The sequence below is a fragment of the Pogona vitticeps genome, chromosome 13, assembly GCF_051106095.1.
Source record: "Pogona vitticeps strain Pit_001003342236 chromosome 13, PviZW2.1, whole genome shotgun sequence".
Classification (NCBI taxonomy): Eukaryota; Metazoa; Chordata; class Lepidosauria; order Squamata; family Agamidae; genus Pogona; species Pogona vitticeps.
Genome location: NC_135795.1, coordinates 2,803,372 through 2,821,733, shown reverse-complemented (window position 1 = coordinate 2,821,733; position 18,362 = coordinate 2,803,372). Strand labels below are relative to the sequence as shown.

The following is an 18,362-nucleotide window of genomic DNA, read 5'->3' as shown; positions in this document are numbered from 1 at the left end:
CTCAAAGGCAATGTGTTTTTTGTGGGAGGTGACAGAATGTAGTTGAGGGCCCACACATGGCCCTGCAGCCATGGCAAGATGAGGAAAGCTGGCCTTGTTCCCAGATGACACTTGAAGACTTATGAATTAGCCGTCATGGAGATAACAACAGCAATGGGATGGGCGAGACACATACCATAAGCTGGTATGGGACCAGATGGCAGCATTTGAGAGCCATAGGTAGGCAGAGCTGGGGGTGTAAACCATACTCTCTAAATTTCATGCTCCCCCAGGCAAGACAGAAAGAAAATATTCAGCTGTTTTTCTCTCCACAAGGGCTTTGTAAATCGGTGTAAGCAGTGCGCATATAAAACAAATGTGCTTTTCTTTAGGAAACAAAACACATCCGCACAGCAAGCGCAGACTAGCTGGCTGATGTTTTAAAAAGATGCAACTGGAACTTCTACGGGTTCTAACTCTTTTAAAATGTCTGGTAGCCTTTACCGGTTTTGTACACTTGGTGATGTAAATGGTGTCATACTTGCAATTGTGCATTATTTGTGCAAAAATAAGAGAGAGAGTTATTTCCTTCTCATGGGGAAAATATTGTGCAAGAAGGACACAAGTGAAGGTTTGTATTCTAATTTAGGACAGAGCTGATGAGTGCCTGAAAGCTGAACTGGGAGTGATGGGAAAAAGAGATCCGGATGCTGGTTTAGCTTCCTCCCCTTTCTCTCTGGGCTTTGAGGGGGAATCACTAATCTTGGACTTGTGTTTATCCACAGATTTAGGAATAAAATTCAATTACTGGCTCTATACATCCATTACTGAAACCGAAACAACGTGCAAGGAATCCCAATAATTATTTATATTAATACACTGCAGCAATATGACCTGTGCCTTCTATGTCATTATACGGACGGCTAAATAGGAAATATCTTTCCATTGAGAAAAGGAATTGTGAACTTCAATTAGGAAAGCATTTATGGAACAGACACATGGGGGCTCCCTACGCCTGAAGGATTAGAACTAAAATCATTTCTGTGTACACTCCACCTAATGATCCAACAGTATTAGAGGAGGTGAACCTAATGAAGCATATTCCACTGTGAACATTATCATGTGATTTATGGCAAACACATTGTGGCTTTTATCTGGAATGGATTAGAGTTGATGTCTGGGAGTCTGGAATAGATGATGGACTTATGACAAAGCAAATCCCTTGCGTATCATTTTGGTGCTGAAGAACTCAGGAGACTTGTCTTCTGGGACGTGGGAATTTTACAATAGTTGCTTTGTTTAGAATTTATTTGTGCTTTTCACACATTTATTGTTGGGATTTTTCCCCCCACATTTTCGTTTTCGGTACCCATTTATTCCTGTTTTGCTTGTTTTAATTTTGGCAAAGCATCCAGAAATCAAATCAATGTGGCATATAATTTTTTTAAAGATAACTACATTAATCAACCCTGAGTGCTCACTGGAAGGACAGATCCTGAAGCTGAGGCTCCAATACTTTGGCCATCTCATGAGAAGAGAAGATTCCTTGGAAAAGCCCCTGATGTTGGGAAAGTGTGAAGGCAAGAGGAGAGGGGGATGACAGAGGACGAGATGGTTGGACAGGGTCATCGAAGCGACTAACATGACTTTGACCCAACTCTGGGAGGCCATGGAAGACAGGAGGGCCTGGCGTGCTCTGGTCCATGGGGTCACGAAGAGTGGGACATGACTTAATGGCTAAACAACAACAACACTGATAGTCAACCAACACCGACAGAATCATGTTGGTGATCAGGTAAAAATGGACTGTCCAAGTGACACTCATGTTAATATCCTATGGCTAGTCCCAACTAAAAGTGAATGCACACAAATAACAGTTAAATGTTAAGTCAACACCTACATAAATCCTCTTACATCAACAGGTCTAATGCCCTCAGCTTATGGTAGAGGCAGAACTATGACGAGTAAACTTGAGCCTTGAAATGGAGTCAATAGTTTTGTACTTTGGTATGATGTATCAGTTGCTGTTAATCGGTCATTAAAGCCCCTTTTGTCACATCTTAAATGGCATCTAATGGACTCGGTCTGGACATGAGGTGGGGGTGAAAATCCCAATTTTTGGTGTTAGATGATAATGCAATGTAGATAAATGTGTTTTAGTGTACAAAACTAAGAACACAATGAATAAAAATTGAGAATTGTCACCCATACACACACGTGGGTTGCAATTAGCAATCTAGGGCCCCAGTCTTCACCATCTTTCTATCATTCCCCATGATGGATATTTGGGACTTCTAAATAAAGTGAATATCAGGAACTAGAGCTATGTCCCATGGCTGCCATGTGGCTCCTTTTCAAAAGTGGCAGTTCACCATCTTCCTCACTGCCAACGAAGCACTGTTGGGACTGCTACACCTGTTTGAAATTTCTCTCTGAGTTACTTGGGGACTTTAAGACAGTTTTGATCAGAATAGCAACAGTTCCCAGAGGATTCTTCAGAACAGGGGGAAAATGGGGGTGGTGTTTCAGAGTATCGCTTCATTTCATTTCTCATTACAGTTCACCATTCTTTCTCTGCAGAGAGAAAAAATATAACACCCAAAGTCTTAAAAACAGATTCTCTTTGGACTCCGTGGCCTCCGAGCCCCCTTCCACCTCCATGATTCTATAGTTTTCAAACTGGTTTTTGTAAGGACCAGAAAGGACCTGGAGTTTTTAATGCTGTAATGTGGGAAAACAATTGTCTGCTAGCAGATATGGCTGAAATGTGGGTACACTTTTTTTTTTTTTTTTTGCTATCTTTATCCTACGCATGACCAGAATAACACGTATACAGAGGTATAGTGTTTGATTTCCACAGAAATAATTATGGGACAGATAAGATTTTAGCCAAAAAGATTGATTCCACCAATTCTCCCAGCTTTGCACATTGCCCTATTTTAACATTTTATTTTATTTTAAGGTGACAGACAGCTGCATGATTCCAACACCTGTAATTTCCAAAAAGTAAACTCTTGTTTCCGTCTTTGGACACTTCCTTTTACAATGTCGTTCTCCAAACCAGAATGGCTACTGAATGGGCCTATGATGGGAGAGGGGGCATTCTTAATAATAAAGGTAAAATGAAAAGTTCTGAATAGGTATATGATTTTAATTTTGAGCTTGTTTAATCTTTGCAGATGGGAAAGCGCCCTTCCCATCTTAATTATACTTTAAACTGAAATCAATGCAAAATTAGGTGAACAGCAGATTCTTAACAATTGTGAAATTGATTTTTTTTAAAAAAATTGGATGTTGCAAAAAAAATTGAAACAAAATTTAAAATCTCAGCAGTAATGGGGAGGAGGGAAGATTTATTAATGACATGTTCACAGGCAAGTCATATGGCAGCTGCAAATGCAATTACTGCCAGACAATCAGAAGTCTTTATGTTCACATTGTAAACTGTGACTTATTGCTTCTTACAACAAACAAACTAGCAAAGCACCAAAACCTAATTAAGATGCTAATCAATGTTGAATGTTTAGACTGCTTTTATGTCAGTTGCAACTAAACATAGAGTTACAGCAACCCGTTTAAAAAAAGAAAGAAAGAAACTACAAGCACAATCATATGCATGCCTACTCAAAACAAAATTGAACTGAATTCAGTCATGCTTACACCCAGGGAAATGGGTCTGTAGTAGCAATCAAAGTCATTTTAAAGCAACCGAGAACATGACACACTTGGGTTCCCCTTTGATCTTGCACATATCTTCCATGAAATTAGTAAGACTATTTTCCAGGGCTTGTTTGTAGACTTTCAACGAACACACTCATTTTGCCATAAAGAATTACCTGAAGTCCCGAAGTGCCACTGAGGATAATTATTACATCCTGAGGAGGTGTAGTGGTGTGTCCCAGTGTTCTTCTATGCTCAAGCTGTATGCTTGCTTGCGTAAAGACACAGCCTTCTATGTATAAATCTCCTTTTTTTGTATACAGTGGACCCTCGACTTACAGACGGCTCGACTTACAGACTTTTCGAGTTACAGACTTCTCTGGCCGGAAAATTTAGATTCGACTTGCAGCCAAAGAACCGACTTACAGACCAGAAAAAAACAAAAAATGGAACAAAAATAGAATAAAAACTGCCAGTTATGGGATTAATCGGTTTTCAATGTATTGTAGGTCAATGGAGATTCGACCTACAGACTTTTCGACTTGCAGTCACCGTTCCAATACGGATTAATTCTGTAAGTAGAGGGTCCACTGTATGTCTTTATGGGCCTTTCTTCACTTGAACAGAAGACAACTCTGTTCCAAAGTGATGTTTTGCAGTTGAATAAATCTTCACCTGTCTTTACCTTGATTTGACAAATAACTGATAAGGGTATATATTTGCCCATTAACTGTCTTGGAAGACAGGTGATTATCATGAAAGCATGTGGTGATCACATGGGAGTTGAATTTGTGTGTACAATTATGCTCATCAGCTAATTAATTCTGGATGCCTGTGTCTGGGAACTCAATATGTTATCAATTTGCCAATCAATGAGGACTCTTTTTATCAATTTATCTGTTAGAGAATTAATCTTCAAACATTTTCCAATTAAGAAGGAATGTCTTGTGAACTTGTGATCCTAGCATTGGGGGGTGCAGGTGAAAGGTATAAAAGGGCCGGGATTTGGGGACATTGTTGAACTTCAACACAGGCCAGGAGAGACTGTGGATATCAAAAGCCACATCAGGACTGGCAGGACAAGATATTTGTGCTTTGCTGCTTCTCAATGTGTTTTAAGATTGATTTTATTTACCATTTTTTTTGGAAATAATACTTGCTTAATTCTTTTTTAAACTCTTTGTACACTTATTTTTTTACCTTTTAAGTAACATCTTTTTTAATGATGTAAGCTGCCTTGAGTGCTTTCAAGGAGAAAGGTGGGGTATAATATTTGACAGACAGACAGACAGACAGACAGACAGACAGACGGACGGACGGACGGACAGACAGACAGACAGACAGACAGACAGACAGACAGAGAGACAGAGAGACAGAGAGACAGATAGATAGATAGATAGATAGATAGATAGATAGATAGATAGATAGATAGATAGATAGATAGATAGATAGATAGATAGATAGATAGATAGATAGATAGATAGATAGATAGATAGATAGATAGATAGATAGATAGATAGATAGATAGATAGATAGATAATGGGGAGAAAACACCTGTGGTTCTTCCAATTTTGTTGGCCATCAGCTTCTGTGATCTCTAGCCATGACAGTGTTCCCATGATGAAAGATATACTGTATCTCAAAAACTAGTGGATTTTGTATCCCCAGTTTAGAAGCAACACAGGAATTTGGATCTGTACCCCTCACATACCTTGCCTGTTCTGGTACCATTTCTGCCTTAGAGTTTCATTGCAAATCTAGAATTTGAGATGGCTAATTCTAAACATGATTTGACACACTGTGATTTAATCCTTTGGGGATTTATTATCAGGACATATTTTGGTTTGAGGGTAAGAGTCCGAAAAAAATAAAAGCAAAGATAAAAGTAGAGGGAGAAAGTTTGAGAAAAAGATAACAACAAACCAAGATTTGCCACTAAGTCCAAACCAACCACCAGATTCCTAGCCATGTTAAATTCTTTGGTCGGTAAATGCATTGCCAAGCCTTATGCATCCTTCAAATAGAGATAAGATGATTAACAATTCTTCACTGGGTTTCAATTCTGCAAATGCTATCAGATGAAAGGACTTAATGTGTACATATTCCCAGGTATAAAATTACACCAGAAAACCAATCATTTTCTTGTTATTTTATCTATGATTTGCTGGTTTTAGAAGTGTGCAATAAGGTGAATCTCCATGTCACACAAGAGAATCAAACCAGGGCCAATAATAAGGTAGATAAATTAGAAGATGGCCATGCTAAGTTCAATGCTATAAATTCTTGATGTTGAAGTTTCATTTAACTATCTAGATAGCAATGTTCCCAGCACTCAATAATACCATCATAAATCATAAGTAAAGATTGTTCATTGTTTAGGAAATGTGAAAGGTTTTTTATTGTGTAGTGAGAGCAATTATGCCTGACAAGACTTACTACAGATTAAAGGAGATGGGTCAAGGAAGCATTAAAACATGTAGCCGCGCACCAGCCATCCGCTTACGTATGCTTCCACAAGAAAGCGACATGATCCGATAACCCTGATATACACAACATCAAGGGATGCAGGAGCATTCTTGTTCTCCTCCGAACAGGGGAATAATTAGCACACCCACTGTCCAACCCATAGGCACATTCAGAGTATTTCTCTCATGGAGAAGAGAAGGAAACCTTTACATGTAGTACATATTCCATGCACTGGTATAAATTGCAGGTCCTGCAGAATTTGGATTGGATGTGTAGACTGGCTGAATCACGGACTGTGAAGTCTAACAGAATCCAAGAGTGTCAAACCTTTGGGCTTATGATCTCCATGCTTCCGTCCGCCCCCCCCAAAAAAAATTGATGAGACTAATGTTTAGGAAGCTGTAACCCCAAAACCTTGGCATTCTGCAGGTTCCTCACCTCCACATAGATTCTCACATGTCTTATATGCCTTCCTTCTCCATTCCAACCCCTTTCAAAATCCATTGTTCGATACTTGCCTGGAAAGAGGAGGGCAGTTTCTACAATAGCTCCCAGGAGCAAAAGCTAAACAGATTGCCTCTTGCTGATGGAATTGCGGATGATTTTGGATTTACCCTTAAACTTTTCTTCATGGTTACTGTTACATTTCATGCATATATGCATATAAAACCAACCAAGCTGATCTATAAGAAATTAGAATCCAGGAAAAATTTAGGGATTTCTTAGAATTTCCTCTGTAGATCAAGACATGTGCTATTTATTCAGATTGTAATTTCAGGAAACATGATTTGCCTTCATAGGCTGGTCTTTCCTGAAAGAAGCTACCCATCTGATAGAAAGCATTTCAAGGCGTTCACTGTTACCACAACATGATGACGAACATGTGAATTACTCTTTAGAGCTATGATTTTGGAAGACACCTCTAACTGCCTTTGTATAAAGCAGAACTAGGCAAATGGCGGGCCTTCGGTTTCATTGACCCGCAAGGATAACAATGACCCCCTATTTTTTAAAAAAAGAAGAAATTGACTCAAAAAGTTTCCTATCTCCCTTCTAACGTACACAGGAGGTAATGCTGCTGTCTCTTGGAGGCGCTCCTCAACATCCTCAGCAAAAGGATTTTGGCAAGTATGTGTCCCCATCTCGGGTGGAAGCGGGAAAGGCCTTTTAAAGAAAAAAACATTTGGAGGGTGGAAGCAAAGCATCAGTGGCCCTGTAAGGTCTGGGGTGAGCCTTGTAATCCTCGGGTCCCTGGAGTTTGCCCACCTTAAATTAAAGAATGCAATTGACATGAATGAGAAAAAGCAAAGAAAAAGCTACCTACCACACACCGTAGCTTGTGTGTGTGTGTGTGTGTGTGTGTGTGTGTGTGTGTGTGTGTGTGTGTGGTGTGTGTGTGTGTGTGTGTGTGTGTGTGTGTGTGTGTAGAGTCAAGTCAATTCTGACTTATGGCCACCCTTTACAGGATTTTCCAGGCAGAGAACACTCAGAAATTATTTATCATTTCCTTCCACTAGGGGGTGCTAACAGTGGCGAATCGAACTCATAACCTCTGGCTCTGCAGCCAGAAACACTAAACCGCTGAGCTACCCAGCCAGCCAGATCAGTTTGTCAGACTTCATATTTTTAAAGGTTTTATTAGCACTGCCAGATTTCCCGTTTTTGAGAGAAGGGGATAAACATATTTTAATTTAAATTCAATAAATTAATAAATTAACCCATGTTGTAATTCATCCTGTGGTTTTTATACTAGCTTTGTACAGAGGAGATGCTGATATATATTGATATGGATGTCAATATGGATACATATGTCATTTATTACTGGGTACCAATAAAGACGAATGTTTAGATTTATTCATTGTGCAGTACATCTGGATAATTGCATTTGTATAGTAATACCTGTAAGTGTTTGAGGCTCAAGGAAACAGTTATTGATCTTGTAGATGGGAAAGATAAATTTGCAAGGAGAATTGTCCATTCTTTGTTTTGACAGTTTTCGAAGAAAAGGCAGGTACTCAGCACAGCAGAGATTCACCCACACAGTTCACTCTGTGTCAAAATACTTGTTGATAGCCACACAAAAATATTTCAATATTTCCATCATCAACAGAACCGTTTAGCATATAAGGATAAATTCTCCATTGGATATTAACACCAGCTCAATCTAACTCCTAAAATAGTTGTTAACAAGGCTTAATCAAACGCAGTGCACAAGTGAAACTTACATATCATTACTCTAAAAAAAACACAACTTCGCCATTGATCAGACTGCCAAAACAGAGTGCTCATTCCCAGATTTTTTTTAACTGTTACATTTCTATTTCTTTACACATGACAGTTCTGTTTTTAGAATAGAAAGCCTTCTGTTCTGAGCAAGCTATCTAAAATACTGTATTTCGGCTGTCCGTTGTCTTTGAATTCCCAACCTCTGGCTTCAAAGCCAGTTTCCTAAACTACCAGGCTATCTCTCCGGCTGTTTCTGTCTTTAAAAAACATTCAAACACAGAACAGTATTAGAACTGTTAAGACACACTGTCTGGGACACAAGATTAAAAACTACTCAATTAATTGTTTTAAAAAAGGCAAAGATAAAGGTTCCCCTTGACAATTTGTCTAGTTGTGTCTGACTCTAGGGGGCGGTGCTCATCTCTGTTTCCAACCCATAGAGCCAGCGTTTGTCCACAGACAATCTTCCATGGTCACGTGGCCAGCATGACTAGACACGGAACGTCGTTTACCTTCCCACCAAGGTGGCACCTATTTATCTACTCGCATTTTTGCATTTTGCATGCTTTCAAATGGCTAGGTTGGCAGGAGCTGGGACAAGCAACGGGGGCTCACTCCATCACGTGGATTCGATCTTACGACTGCAGGTCTTCTGATCTTGCAGCACAGAGGCTTCTGCGGTTTAACCCGCAGTGAAAAAAATATGGTCTATATCTGCCTCCTGAAGGATATGAGTGAAGAGATGATCCTAGCTCCCTCAAGGGGGGCATTCCAGAACCTGCCCCCCCTTTCATGTTCCCAACAGACATGCTAGTGAAGGCAGTGGGGCTGAGAGAAAGGCCTCCCTGAAGATCTTAACAGCCCAAAAGGCTCATGCAGGGAGATACAGTCCTTCAGAAAACCTGGACTCAAACCATACGGTCCTTTATAGGTCGTAGAACTGGCCCAAAAATAAACCAACAGCTAGTGAAACTTCTTCCCTCATGAGGTTGTACTGTAGTGATGCTAATAAGCTGTGGGTAGCAAGATATGACTCTGCCCGGTAAGGGAAAGCTTCTTTCTTTCCACCAGAAGAGAGAGAGTTGCCCCCCCTTTGCACAAAGACATTTGGTACACAATTCCTGTATTCTACCATTTGTGATGTCTTCTCCCCTCATCTTTATGAGAACCCATTTCAAAGATATACTGCCTCGCCGGAGGGAACCACAGCTGGCTACGGAGACCTGACCTATTCTCGACAGCTGCTGCTATAAGGGCCTTCAGTTTCCACCCTGCTTCTGAAATGCCTGCCATATCGGTGAAAAGTTGACCTTCTCTCCAGCAAAGAGTAGAAGGAAACCACATGGAAGACCCTGCCTCTCTGTGGTCAACTCCCAAATCTCATTCCAATATCCAGACTTTCCTCTAATAATGGCCCATTTGTTCTATTAAAGGCAGATTGATTGATTGATTGATTGATTGATTGATTGGTTGGTTGGTTGGTTGGTTGGTTGGTTGGTTGGTTGGTTGGTTGGTTGGTTGGTTGGTTGGTTGGTTGGTTGGTTGGTTGGTTGGTTGGTTGGTTGGTTGGTTGGTTGGTTGGTTGGTTGGTTGGCTGATTGATTGATTGATTGATCGATTGAATTTATATGCCGCTCATCTAGACATTGTCTACTCTGGGCGGCTCACAACAGACAACCCTTTTCCAGTGTGGATTTAAAAGCTACTTTTTTCTTTTGCCCTTCAGAATCACAATTTCAGAGAAAGGTGCTATAGTGTTTGGAGGCTAGCACTGAAAGCTGGGCTGACAGAATTTGAGCTCTCATCGGTTAAAAAATGCTAAGAATAGTGGGTGGTGTTGCTTGAGTTGAGGCAATTTGAGTCACTGAGGTTAAAAGACTTGCTTGAGAAAAGTTATAAATGCATTTTAAAAAAAACTGGGTGGCAGGAACAAAGGAAACTCATTCCTAGATAACTAAGAAGTTGACTCTATAGCTGAAAGACAAAGTTTACTGGAAACTGGAGTGCTTACAGTTTACTACCAGGAAATGCAAAACATTAATGAGTCTCATAAAGACCGTCTTCAAGTGTTAGGGAAGGGAGCAATACTCTCCATGTGATTTCAAGGTTAACGCTAACTCAACTTGAGAAATATCTTGAGAAGGATTTTGAAAGACCCACAATATTCCACTTACTCTTCCAGTCAAGAGTAAGTCAAGAAGATTGCTCACCAGCCACCACTTTAGCTGTAGCTGTAATTTATGCAAAACATATCCGCACAGGAGTAGAACCCTTTCCATTTTGAGAAGCCATAAACACACACACACACACACAGAGAGAGAGAGAGAGAGAGAGAGAGAGAGAGCAAGCCCAGGAAGGACTGACTGATTCCTAAGAAAGATGCAAACAAACCATTCAATGCTTCAAAGTTCTAAACCACCATGAAGCAATCCAACGGTTTTATGTAAATCGCTCACTATATGCAAACTTCAGAGAGAGTGCGTGAGAGAAAGAGAATGATGCTATTTTGTGGACACACACACACACACAAAGAATAATTTAGGCAAAATACTGTTCTTCCTGGTGCACTAATCCATGAACATTTCTTGCTATTCCTTCTTAATTCCAGATACTACAAGTAGCAATGATACTCATGAATATATGAAGAGAAAATAAATCTGCATATAAATATGTTCCTGTAGGAGTGTGCTTAATTTTGTTTTGGGTGTTGTTGTTTTTTTCAGATTGTTCTTTGTATTCCCTCCCAGGATTTCCAAGGTCAAAGAGCCATCGCCTTTCAGCGTTACCACACAGTAGGCACTTAAGTACCTTGCGAACACTGCAGAGTTTCAAGCTCACAGGCTGGCATTCGATAATCTGCAGATTTCATTTCCAAAGCATCCACCAGGTGCTTCTTGATTTTATGATGCAGCACTAATGAGAAATCTTAAACTAATCCAAATCTGACAGGTTGGAATGGGATGGGGAAATCACACATATGACTCCAGGAAGACAGTCTTAACTAAAAATCATGGTTGGCATTAAAATGCCTTGGCATTGTCTAGGCAGGTAAGAAACAAGAGCCAAACTTTTACAAGATTTTATGAGGCATATGAGGAAGTTATTGTTCTTGCCCTTTATTCCCCAAAATAGAAACAGTATGTCAACATACCGATGGATAAGTGTGGTGTGAGGATTATGTGAAGAATTAGTTTGATAAGTCTCTCAATATATATGGCTGTTTTTAATTATAGTGTGTATTTTGGAAAAAGAAACATGTCACCAAGACAATATATGTCCATAATTGAACCCAGGTTGTAAGCAGAGTTTTGGCTGCAGAACTGCAGTTTAACCACAGCACTGTGAGGCTCCTCATGAAGAAATAATACAGTTTCACTGTACAAGATGAAGAGATTCCAGTCCTCAAGCCACTTTTCAGGAGAATATTCCCAAATGAAACCTACCTTTCAGGAAGAACTATGAAGATGGTCATTGGCTTTCTTCTATATATGGAAAAAAATCAGCACTGTATGACACCCTAAGGGTGGTTCATCCCCGCACAACAGCTTGAAAGGACAAAGGCTAAGTGATCAAAATAGAGTAATGCACAATCTTACACATTCTTTTGAAGCCTTGTACAGAGGAATAAAGAAAAGGGAAAGGGGGGAAAAGTCCTGTTCTGCAATCGATAAACACTTTCACTAGTCTGCAACTTCTTCCAACTTTGTGAAGCTCAATTACTTTGAAAAACAGGGTATATAACTAGGTTGTATTGACCGATCTCTCAGATATTTATTACTAAATTATCCGCTAGATAGCATGATGGCATTTCCAAAAAAGATTCTGCTTACACGCACAGGTTCCAAGACGCTGGGCCACAATCTGCCCAGTGGTTCTACAGGGCAAGCCGACCTGAAATCGGCTGCTGCAATAAAGAACGAGGAAAGGAGCCACACAGCACCTTGTAGACGGACGAACATTTTGCAACATCAGCTTCTGTACGCCCATGTCCCCTTTATCAAAGGAAATGATGAGGAGCCTGTGGAAGGGCCTTCCTGTCATTGGATATGCCACTCTGAGTGCAAAAGATCTCTCATAATGAGCAGCAACGTTTGCACTCATGCTGCAGAGCGGCATTGTGAAATGCATACACTTTGTGAATCCTCTGAATCATAGAATCATGTGTCTGAAATACGAAGTACTTAGAAGCGAAAGTCACCCACAATGGGGAAAACGCGACAGCTGGGCTGTGCAACCGAGCCAGCTGAACATCAGAGAGGGCCAACTGAGATCTGGATTTGACCCAGAGAGGGTTGGATCAGATCACTTTGGCTCCAGATCAAATCACCCTGATCTAAAGAGATTTAGGGCAGTTCGACAATCCAGATTACTTCCTCTTTTCCTCTCCTACTGGAGGTTCAACAACAATACCCGTATTTCAGAATTCAGGCCCCGTTCAAAATAAGAAGCCAAACAAGGCATTTCCAGCAGCATTATTTTAAAAAGTAAAGGTAAAGGTTCCCCTTGACATTTTTAGTCCAGTCATGTCCGACTCTAGGGGGTGGTGCTCATCCCATTTTTCAAGCCGTAGAGCCAGCGGTTGTCTGAAGACAGTTTCCATTGCCACGTGGCCAGCATGACTAGGGAACGCTGTTTACCTACCCACCGAGGTGGTACCTATTTATCTACTCGTATTTACATGCCTTTGAACTGCTAGGTTGGCGAGGAGCTGGGACAAGCGACGGGTGCTCACTCCCTCACATGGATTCGATCTTTTGACTGCTTGTCTTCTGACCCTGCAGCACACAAAGGCTTCTGCAGTTTAGCCCACAGCGCCACCGCGGCCCCAGTTTAAAAAGTAAACCAAACCAAAGCAAAATGATACTGTGCTGCTTGTCAAGCACCCTATAGCACTTAAAGCACACTCTGGGAAGTTTACAATTTAATTATGCAGGCTACACAATACCTACAAACAATATTTTTACTCCACCTTTCTTCTTAAAAAGGACCCAAGGTGGCTTAGATCATTAAAAGACAACATCAAAGCTAACAACAGTGACTATACAAATACTAAAAGGGATCAAACAAATACCCTGCTAAAAACACTTGATGTAAGGAACACCAAGAGACATTCAAAGCTGTAAGGTACAATCATGCCCTTAAAAGCCCCACTCAGGCAGTACGATAAGCCGTCAGAAGCAGCTCACCAGTCCCTTCTTCTGGTGGTGCTCTGGAACCACCATGAAGCTTGCCCAAGGCTACATATAGGTGATAAGGCACGGCATCCCATCAGCCACACACGGAGAGCTTGATTGACCCTTCTTGTGGGAGGCACCGGGTGGATTTAAACTCCAGCCCTTTTCTTGGCTGCCAGGTACTCCAACCCAACAGGCTATACCAGCATCATAGAACCAATAGTTTTTGGTTACTGGATTCATGTCATCATCATGTGTTTGTTTCTTTACCCTCCCAAAAAAAGGGGGGGTTGATCTTGCTTTGAGCTGCTTCAGGCATCTATGCTCAAACTGTCCAACAGGAATGTTCAAACGAATAATCAAAAGCCATTCCCAACATATTCCTCCTTATTCCCCCCCCCCCAAAACTTAAATAATACACAGCTCATTTTGTCTACAGCATTGAGTGTGTCAATACAGCTCCGTTTCTTTTGGGTCTGAAGGTTAAAATCTTCTTTGGAGGGTAAAGGATTTTACCGGTTGGAGATCTAAGTGCTGACTCACACCCATTAGTGCTCCGATGCATTCACCTGTAAGGGCTTTATGGAAGGACTTTAGCTCGGCAGGGGGAAAGAAGAGGTGCAGTCAGGATTATTGTCGTGCTGGGAAAATGATAGCTTTTAACCCACATGTGCTGATGGCTTCCTTTAAATGGAACAGGGAAACCCTCTCTGGCTAGAAAGGAGGCACACTAAACAACCAGCCTCTACATAATACGGTAGCTGACTCTATTACCCAGTAAACCTGACCTCTAAGCATTAGTGGTATAACAGGGCAGTGGCTCAAACTTTTAAAGGTCTGCCCAAAGGTTCAAACAAGGGGAGCCAGTGTATCCTCCTTTCTGTAGTTTGTCCTCCACAAACTTGCAGTGGAGTTAAGGAAGTCTACGTTCTGTTGATTGCTTAGGGTCCTGGCGGCACAGACTGCTTCCAAGTCTTCCCAATGAATCAGCGGAACATGGTGAAGCACTACACTTTTGCTTTCCTATTTGTCTGTCTTAAATCAAAATATGTTTAGGTAAAGGTTCCTCTTGACAATTTGTCCAGTTGCGTCCGACTCTCGGGCGCGGTGCTCATCTCTGTCTCCAAACCGTAGAGCCAGCGTTTGTCCGAAGACAGTTTTCTGTGGTCACGTGGCCGGTGCGACTAGACACGGAATGCTGTGACCTTCCCACTGAGGTGGTACCTGTTTATCTACTCGCCTTTTTGCATTTTGCATGCTTTCGAACGGCTAGGTTGGCAGGAGTTGGGACAAGCGACAGGAGCTCCCTCCGTCGCGTGGATTCGATCTTACGGCGGCTGGTCTCCTGACCTTGCAGCACAGAGGCTTCTGCGGTTTAACCCGCACCAACACCATAGTCCTTCAAAACATGTTTGGTGGCACGGAACTGCTTATTTTGCAACTGTGCTAAATCGAAAGCACTGTCTGAGTATCTGTGCGTTTTAAGCCTGCCTCATCCCCTGCGAGCTCTCCATAGTATACAGGGTTCTCCTCCTTGCCATCTAGTTTTCAAAACAACCTTGTGAGGGAGAACAGCCTGACAGGCTAGCTGGCGCAATGTCACCCTGTGACGTCTCAACCCAGGATCAAACCCAAATTGTCATTGGTAGTTCTTTGATACGTCCTCTGTGCACCTCTAATAAGAATACAGGTCAGTGGTTTTAGTATCTGGCTATGGAGTCAATTCCCCCACAGTGCCTTTTAAAAGCACAGCCTTGGACAATTTGCACATTCCTAGTTGTGTCCCCAGAAGAAGGAATTATTCTGAATTATTTTCTACCTAGAAAACCCCCAAAAGGGTCACCGTAAATCAGAATTGATGGCACATAATTATTATTTTTTAAAAGAACATCCTTAGAAGAACATGAAACAGAGAATAAGACAACAGAAAAAGAACATCTGCACAGAGCTGGAACATCAGTACTAATTTAAGGCAGGACAGGGGAAAATGCTAATATTCTGAATATTCATATTAAAGGGGCAAAAATCTCTTTCTCCCCTTCTTCTCATGTTTATTGCTTTGCTGTTTATTAAAAGTCAGCAACAGAACAAAGCATGAAATAAGCCCAATATCTTAAGCCAAGTCAGTGTCAAGCTGAAAAGTGAACCATTTTATACCTTTTACTCAATTTTCACAACTCCTGCCTAGCTTCGAGCCGCATGGAGGGCATGTAAAGAGAAAGGCCAGCTTCGTTTGTCAAACACAATGAGGAAAATCAGTGTGCTATCAATAGGATAGAAAATGACTCGTGTTCTAAAACTGTGCACGGAGGATCCCAAGAGCTATAATTTATGAAACAACACAACTTCTCAAACGTTGTGCGAGAAAAATAACAAACTCTTTTATTTATTTTATTTATTTATTTAATTTATATCCCGCCTATCTAGTCTTTTAACATAATAACATCCTCTCCTTCCCCTACCTCCTTCCTTTTTTTTAAATTTTCTGCTGACTTGATGCTGTTTCAATTTATGGCAAAACAAATGAAATAAAAATGAATTTAAACCCAACGCTTCGGGGAAAACTGTGAACATTTCTTTCGCAGAAGCAAACTAAACCTTGCAAATTGAAGAGGGAACTTGGATATTCTTCTTAGACATCTCTTTCTTCCTATAGATTCCATTTCTGTGGAGACTAAAGGAAGACCTGCAAGTACTTTCATGAACTCTACTACAAATAGTGGGATTCCCTGTAGCCTGCTGATACCGGACGCATCATTCTTATGTTCGGGCGAAGCAATTTCATTGCGTAAAAAAGCATCCACACAGGCAAAATTATGAGGCAATACTGGGACACAACATGGCCGAGGACCGACTGAGCTGAGAGTAAGTCAACTGGGGAGTTTAGGAATTAATTAAACTACTCTGAACTTCACCTCACTTTATGTTGGCATCGTGGCTGTAAGTCTGCCGTGAGAAAGGCTTTGGATCTGTTAGATCTGATGCAACTGAGGTCCTGCCCCCATTCTTCCCTTTCTCTGGCATCTATTTTATTCTTATTGTTTTGCTCTTCTGCAGGCTGATCTCAGCCTGATTAGACGTTGTGCCGGATGGGGACACAGACGGCCGTCCGGTCAGACTTAAATCGCATCAGTGACTCAACTTGGGTTGCTTTTTTCCCCCATGACTTGACTCAGAACGTGGAACTGACTCATCTGCTCCCTTTTTTTCTGGGGGAAAAATACCTTGTGTTTTAATAGGGACTTGATATCAAAGACTTGGGACTTGGGACTTGGCACCAAAGATTCGGAGTCAGACTTGGGATTCAAAATTTGCCAACTGGCAGACCTGAGCTGAAACGGAGCACCTCTCTGTGTCTCTCTGCGACAGCAGCGCTGTCTGGCTGTCTCTCTGGTTCTACGACTGTGTGGGTAGCCACGGACAGAGACAAGAGCAGGTTCGTTAACTGTAATAGGGTGGGGGAATTTGAGGAAGGGTCGGAGAAGCAGGGACGTGGTGGCGCTGTGGGCTAAACCGCAGAAGCCTGTGCTGCAGGGTCAGAAGACCAAACAGTCATAAGATCGAATCCACGCGATGGAGTGAGCGCCCGTCGCTTGTCCCAGCTCCCGCCAACCTAGCGGTTCGAAAGCATGCAAAAATGCGAGTAGATAAATAGGGACCACCTCGGTGGGAAGGTAACAGCGTTCCGTGTCTAAGTCGCACTGGCCTTGTGACCACGGAAGATTGTCTTCGGACAAAACGCTGGCTCTATGGCAGTGGTGTCGAACTGTGGCCCTCCAGATGTTCTTGGACTTCAACTCCCAGAAGCCTTCACCACCACCTCTGCTGGCCAGGATTTCTGGGAGTTGAAGGCCAAGAACATCTGGAGGGCCACAGTTCGACACCACTGCTCTACGGCTTGGAAATGGGGATGAGCACCGCCCCCTAGAGTCAAACACGACTGGACAAAAATTGTCAAGGGGAACCTTTACCTTTACCTGGAGAAGCAGGACAACGTAGGATGGAGAAAAGGTGAATCAACAGTGCCATATCCCTTTGTCCAACAATCACAATACTAAAACTTGTGGGGAAGAACAAAGAACCCTCAAGGACAGGAAAGTGGTCCTTTCAAGGTTTTAGATACTTAAAGCCGAATGAAGAGCATCTTTTAAAATTACGGGGTAAGGTCATAGGCAGAGAAAGCCTCAAAAGAAAGACGGTTAAAGAGGACATTAAAAGCAGATCTGAATCAGCGCTCCTCAGCGCTCCCTCAGTGTTCTAGACAAGAAACAGCACATGCCTTCCTTTTATATATACTTTTTATGTAAATTAAAAATAATCACCTTGCAACTGACCTTTTTTTCACATGGCCTGGGGGGAGGAGGGGACTGCTTTATTAGTTCAGAAGTTTAAAACAAAAGAAGAAAGAAAAGAAGAGGGGAAAAAAAGAAGTTTATTTTCAACACATGGTTTTGCAATGCCCTCAGCTTTTTTTTCTAAAAGGTCTGTCAAAAGTCAGAACTGGCACAGAGGTGGGCGGGTGGGAGGGAGATTAGGTTGATCTAATGAGGATAAGTCATAAATATATAAATAGTCTGCCCTCTCCTCTACAGTTTTTTTCTTAATACAATAAGCTATCTGTTACCTTAGTTTTTGATGTATTCAAGTTTTGGATTAGGTTCTAAAGTTACTTAAAAGAAATGATCTCCACATTGCCAGGTGCAAATCACACTTTTTACGATTTGAAGTTGAGGAATGTACAAACCCTACAACAGGCCTAAACTCTGAATAAAACCAAAGAATTTTTTTTTAAAAAAAAAAATCAATTTGAGCAGCATGTCTCTGTGCGAAACTACTAACTTTGTGAACCTTGGTCTC

General features: G+C 41.5%; 1 protein-coding gene across 26 annotated transcripts in view; it reads right to left on the bottom strand.

The window, feature by feature from the left end:
• The window catches only part of RBFOX1 (RNA binding fox-1 homolog 1), a 1,225,669-nt gene that overhangs the window by 696,449 nt on the left and 510,858 nt on the right, over nt 1-18,362 (bottom strand). The window lies entirely within an intron of this gene.